Consider the following 7203-nt stretch of genomic DNA (forward strand, 5'->3'; position numbering starts at 1 on the left):
TCAGCCTTTCAAATAGGGGTGTCTTAGTAGGGCAGCTCTATTTCACCTTTTACAAAAATAGACTACTCAATCTTTATTGGTAGAAAAAGAACAAAAAAGCTCTAAATAAAACCCAACAATGGCAATTAATGAAATTTCATGTTGTAATACAATATACTCATGTATTGGGATATCCAGGTTTGATACTGTGGGACAGCACAATGGCTCAGCAGTTAGCACTGCTGCCTCACAGCGCCAGGGACCCAAGTTTTATTCCAGCTTTGGGTGACTGTGTGGAGTTTGCACATTCTCCCTGTGTCTGCGTGGGTTTCCTCCGCGTGCTCTGGTTTCCTCCTACAGTTCGAAGATCTGCAGATTAGGTGGACTGACCATGCTAAATTTTCCATAGTGTCCAGAGATGTTACCTGATGAAGGAGCAATACTCTGAAAGCTAGTACTTCCAAATAAACCTGTTGGACTATAACTTGGTGTCGTGTAATTTTTAACTAACTAACTCAGTTATATGTTCAATGGCTCAACCTCCACTGATCTCTGAGGAAAGAAATTTCTATAAACCAATGACTCTTAAAGAGAAAAAAAAACTCATCATAGTCTTAAATGAGAGAAACTAAATTTTGAAATTGTGTTTCCTAATTCTAGTCTTGCCCACAAGGGGAAACATCCTCTCAGCGATTGTCACATCAAGTCTTCTCAGGTTCTTATATATGTCAATCATATCACTATGAATTTCTAAACTTCAATGGATAAACATCAATCTCCTTCATATACTTCATCTCTAGAAGCGGGTGAATAAACCTTATTTGAAATGTTTCTAATACAATCATATTCTCTTAAGTAAATAGAACAAAAGTGTACACAGTGTACTCCAGACACAGTCTGATTAAAAACAATTATATTCATTTGAATTGCGCCATTTGCAAGTTGATATGGCTTGTTATTAAAGACCGATATTGATGTCTGAATTGATGGTAAATGGCATAGTCAGGGTGGAACAAGAGACATCTGAATAACCTGAGAATTATGATAATTATTAGATTGAAATCAAATATTGACTTGACTTGATTGCAATAATATACATAATTTGAAGGAAGGTCTGATATGTTGAAGCTTTCTTACACAATTAGAAAACAAACAAAAAACAAAAACATCATTATATTGTTCCTTACACCAGAACGATGCAGCTGAATACCCGCATAGTTACTTGTCCTTCAAGTAAATTATAAAACAAATTTGTATGCACTGAATATGCTTTAACTGCACTGTAGAATTAAGACACTAAATTAGTAAAGTTATTCCTGCAAATCTAAGAAGTTTCGCATTGATAATAAATTATCATTACCAATGACTATTGAGGACAAAACACAGAGTGCACAATAAGAGTAGCCATCTGTCATTTGGGATTAGATCTTTTCCAGAGATACTTGTCAGCTTCAAACTTATTTATTGTTAGTAAGCTTAAGGAAAAGGAGCAAGAAATATATTTACTGGAGACATTTGTGGCAGAAGATGAATGTGATTTGGATGTACTCATCAGAAGGGGTGGTAACAACGCTGAAGTTTTTGTTGATTAGCAAGTGTATTGTAAGCACCTAAACTTGCATCATATTAGAAAATAGAAAATTTATACCATTGATCTTCGGTCAATTCAAACACAATTTCCAGCAACAAAGGGTTAATTATCAAACACAAATTGTCATCTGTCCATCTTGAATATCTTTTCGAATGAATACCATGTAATTTTTAAAAAGAAAATGGTTCTGTTTATTTGGCATTAAATGGCTTTGAATTTGAATAGGACAGATCAATGTTATTTTATTAATGGCACTCATTATGCTGGTTATTAATGTAGGCTGCAATGTAGTACAAAGGTGACATATTGTTCTTTGTTAGAAAGATGTAATGATGCCTGCTGCACAAGCTATGAACCTTGATTATTTTTCTCGGGTGATTGCATTTTCACTCATGTAGCAATTGCTCCAGGTATTACAGAGTACCACATATTCTTTTAAAATTAATTCAGAAATGTTTCAAGAATCAATGCACATTAACCTGATGCTTTATTAACAAGCTTTAAATTGAGTTGCTTAATATTGTTAGAATAATGAATAATAGGAAAAAAACAGTGACAATGTACAGATCCAAGGATGATGATTTCATCATATTAATAGCATTGTCGTATGTTATGTTGATAAGCAGCTTAACTATTAGAATAGAAACTAATGACAAGATGACCTTACCATTTATTTGTTTATATTTAAAAGTAAGTAAAGAGCGATGTTCATACTTTCTGCTCCCAAGTGATCTGCCAGGATATGCAAAATAATGAGCCAGTGCTGACCATAGATTTTTGTCATGCCATTGCATGTCACAAAACCTCTGATGTTTTGAAATAAATAAGAGACAAAAACTACAGTGGTATAGAGTTTCTGAAATAAAACAAATCAAATACAAAAATATGCCTATTCCAATCATTGAACAGCTCAATTTAAATTAAAGATAGGGTTGTAGTAATCTCTTGGAAATGGATAACATCTATTGACCTTCATACAATATTAATTCCTTACGTGAGGTGAAGCATACATCTATAATAATCTTGAGTTCATAAACAGAGATTATGTATCTAAATTTAAAATGTCCTGAAGATCAATTTGCCAGGTAAATCCTCGCTCCTTATTGATTGCAAAGTGAAGTGTAGTATGGATCTTGGCTACTTGATAAAGGCTTCTTATCAAAGATGACTGCTTTCACCAAAATGAGTGGATGAGGACCTCCCAGTTTGATTTCAGTAATCTTCCTCTGATCTCTGTTCAGCTTATGAAAACTTTACTGGTATGCCTTGTATCACATTGTATAATTCAGATTTTATGTGAGTTAATGAAAAAAATTATGAAGGATGCAAGACACAGATTGTATCACCACATTTAACTCATACTATCTCAATGCCAAATACTGTACTCGAGATTTTCACCCCAATTTTATATTCATTACACCTGTAATGTTTAAATTACATCTTACTGCCATTTCTTTGAGTTGCTTTTAATTATGATATGTTTCATTTATATCAGAAAAGAAAAAGTTATTGCAATAATCTAATATACCATCTAAAGCGCCATCACCATTTTTGTTAGGATAAATGGTTTCAGGTATCATTCCAGTTAAAGTTTATCAATGCTCATGTTGCAATCCTGATGGGAAAAGAGTGCTGGAAATCAAGCCCCACTATTCCATGAGTCAACACAAATGTGACTAATGCTACTACAGATTGGGTAATATCTGTGTGAGGACTGTCTAAGGTAAAAGACACACATCAGCTTTCCTCAAGGAACAGGAAAACACAAACTTATTTATGAATACAAACAGATTCAAAATGGTTTATTACTGACTGATATGCAAAGTTAAACAAAACCCCCTTTAAATCTAAGTTCAAAATCACACAACACCAGGTTATAGTGCAACAGGTTTAATTGGAAGCACACTCACTTTCCGAGTGATGCTCCATCAGGTGATAGTGGAGGGCTCGATTGTAACACAGACTTTATCGCAAAAATTTACAGTGTTATGTAACTGAAATTATACATTGAAAAATTGATTGTCTGTTTAGCCTTTCAGTGATTGTTTCACTTCTTTCATGTATAAATCACAAAACCTTTTTTTTAAAGTTGCATTCTCGGGTTAGCTGTTAACAATGTTGATAGCTAGACAATATGTTGAAGGTATTAGCCCTCTGTGTTCTCTGTCTATGCCATGATGTTTAGATTGATTCTTCACAGGAGCTGAAAAATTACACCATGTTCTTCGTGATCTGCAACACATTATCAATGAGGATGAGCACCTCGCCAAGACCTTGCCCACACCTCCACTACTTGCCTTTAAACAACCGCCAAACCTCAAACAGATCATTGTTTGTAGCAAACTGCCCGGCTCTCAGGAGAACTCCACACAACCCTGTCGCGGTGGGCGCTGCAAGACATGTCAGATTGTGGACATAGATACCACCATTATGCGTGGGGACACCTCCCACCTTGTATGTGGCAGGTACTCATGTGACTATGCCAATGTTGTCTATCTTATACGTTGCAGGCAAGGATGCCCGGAGGCATGGTACATTGGGGAAACTGAGAAAAGGCTACGACAACGGATGAATGGGCACCGCACAACAATCAACAGACAGGAGGGTTCCCTCCCAGTTGGTCCAGGACATTCAGCCTCGGACCTTCGGGTGACCATCCTCCAAGGTGGACTTCGGGACAGGCAGCAGAGAAAAGTGGCTGAGCAGAGGCTGATAGCTAAGTTCTGTACCCATAGGGAGGGCCTCAACCGGGACCTTGGGTTCATGTTACATTACAGGTGATCACCATTGCACTACACACACACACTCTCACATACACACGGACACAGGTACACACAGATGCGCACACAGACACCCACACACACCCTTATAGACACACACACTCCCACATGCACCCCCTCACAGACTTAAGACACTCTGCACTCACTACACGCACATACACACTTTCTCACACTCACAACCCCCATCCCAGACAGACACACACACACAGACAAAGACCCACATGCACGCATATATTTTGTGGAGTGAATTTGTACTTTCAAGGTTACATTGTACTTTGCTCAAAACCTGCATGCATTCATGTAGAACTCTGAGCTCAAAAACTGCATGAATTTATGTAAAACTCTGTTATCTCACTTTTTAGATTAGGATCAATCTAAACATCATGGCATAGACAGAGAACACGGGGGGGCTAACACCTTCAACATATTGTCTAGCTATCACAGTTGTTAACAGCTAACCCGAGAATGCAACTTTAAAAAAAAGGTTTTGTGATTTACACATAAAAGATGTGAAACTATCACTGTATTCTAACAGATGAAAGGCTTAACAGACAATCAATTTTTCAATCTATAATTTCAGTTACATCACACTGTAAATTTTTGCTTTAAATTCTGTGTTACGATCGAGCCCTCCACTATCACCTGATGAAGGAGCGTCGCTCCAAAAGCTAGTGTGCTTCCAATTAAACCTGTTTGACTATAACCTAGTGTTGTGTGATTTTTAATTTTGTACACCCCAGTCCAACACCGGCATCTTTAAATCTAAGCACACACACATTCACAAATATGATGGGTAGGACAGATCAGGTCATTAGCTCTTTAAGGAATATCATGGGTAGAAAATATAGGCAAGATGGACAAATTCTATGGATCAAGAGTCCAATTCAGAGTGGATTGAATGTGGTGAATTTCTTAGAGTTCTTCTGTTTTTTTTATGATTATATCACATTGTTGTCAACTGCAACAATCCTCAATTTGGAAGCTATGTCTTAGTTTAAGATAGAAGTTTATTTCTTTTTGCAAATTGTTTGCTAGTGTTAGCACTGATTTTCTTTCACGGTGGGAGAGAGAATGTGATCTCACTTGATGGTAGACCTTTCAGAGGTTTCCATCCAACTGTTTTCTCTCTCCTCAGTGCTCTAATAAACTGATATTTGGAACTAATCTGAAGCTGTTGCTGGGCTAATTCCTTTTCTTTCTCAATCTAAAAACACTTCAGTCTAACAGAAGTATTAAATCCAGCTTAATAAAAATTTACATGAATTACCAATGAATTATTACATAGTTCCACTTTTTGTTTGAGTTGCAATAACAAAAACTGGTTCATTCTCTGCATCAAAGCAGTCTGATCTTGAATTTTATATTTCAAATAAAAAATATTTAGTTCTTATGTTCTATGTTGTAGTAAGATCCAGTCTGGACGAGTGAGTGTCAACAAACTTTACTGAATATAACTATAAATGAGAGATGGTAAGAGAGAACATCTCTCTGGAATTCTATAACCTCACATCCTCCTTTTCATGTGATCTGGTGTCACTATGTCATAGCCTGTTAATTAAATGCTCAGTATCTGTTCTTACAGTAAAGGTTTTACTCCATATATCTAACTTTTATTTTTCCTTTCTTATTAACTGACTGACAGTTGTGAGACTCATAAATAATATGTGCAGCAATGTTGGTTTTATTATCTGCAGAATCTTACAAAGGTCATCCAAAGCTCATATAAATTGAAATCAAATGTATATTGCTTCCTTATTTCTTACTTTTTGGCACAAAAACCTGGTTATACTGTTCACTTCATACTTGCTATTTAGATCTTATTATTTTCACCAATTCCATATGCTGATGCTAAATATTTCCTCCTAGTTTTCTCTATTTCTGCCCTGAAGCTGCAAAGTTATTCCCAGGTAGACCTGTATGGATACTGACACACAACCAGCATTCATTATTTACATACAAACATTGATTAGATAAATGATTTAACAAATATTCATTTCCAGCTGATAATTGATACACGGCAGCCATCATAGTTGGCCTGATCCTTTCCTCACGGTCAGGAATTCTATGTAATACTTTGAAATGGCTGAGTGAGCTTCTGTGATAGCACTTACGGTAAAGTATCAGCAGATATCACTGAGTCCTTTAAGGTACAAACTATTCCAATCCTATTCAGGGAAAAGCACTCGAATGAATAACCACCATCCAATGATAGAATCAGAAGGAATATCAAAGCTGAAATTAAGATTAACATTGGCCCCATGTCTACTGGTAATCACACAACACCAGGTTATAGTCCAACAGGTTTAATTGGAAGCACTAGCTTTCGGAGCGCTGCTCCTTCATCAGGTGGTTGTGGAGTACACAATTGTAAGACACTGAATTTATAGCACAAATTTACAGTGTGATGTAACTGAAATTATACATTGAAAAATACCTTGATTGTTTGTTGAGTCTCTCATCTGTTAGAATGACCATGATAGTTTCACTTCTTTCACATGTAAATCACAAAACTTTTTTAAAAAATTACATTTTCATGTTAACTGTAACAATTGGTGTCAGCCAGATAGTATGTTGAAGGTGTTAGTCCCCTGTGTTCCCTGTCTGTGCCATAATGTTTCAACTGATTCTAATCTAAAAAGTGAGTTAACAGAGTCTTACATGGATTCATACAGTTTTTGAGCAAAGTATAATGTAACTCTGCAAGTACAAATTCGCCCCACAAACGTATATGTATATGTGTGTATGTGAGTTTTTGTGTGTGTCTGTCTGTCTGGGGTGGGGAGTTGTGAGTGTGAGAGAGAGTGTATATGTGTGTGTATGTGAGTGTAAAGTGACTAAATCTGTGAGAGGGTG

The sequence above is a fragment of the Chiloscyllium plagiosum genome, chromosome 18, assembly GCF_004010195.1.
Source record: "Chiloscyllium plagiosum isolate BGI_BamShark_2017 chromosome 18, ASM401019v2, whole genome shotgun sequence".
Taxonomy (NCBI): Eukaryota; Metazoa; Chordata; class Chondrichthyes; order Orectolobiformes; family Hemiscylliidae; genus Chiloscyllium; species Chiloscyllium plagiosum.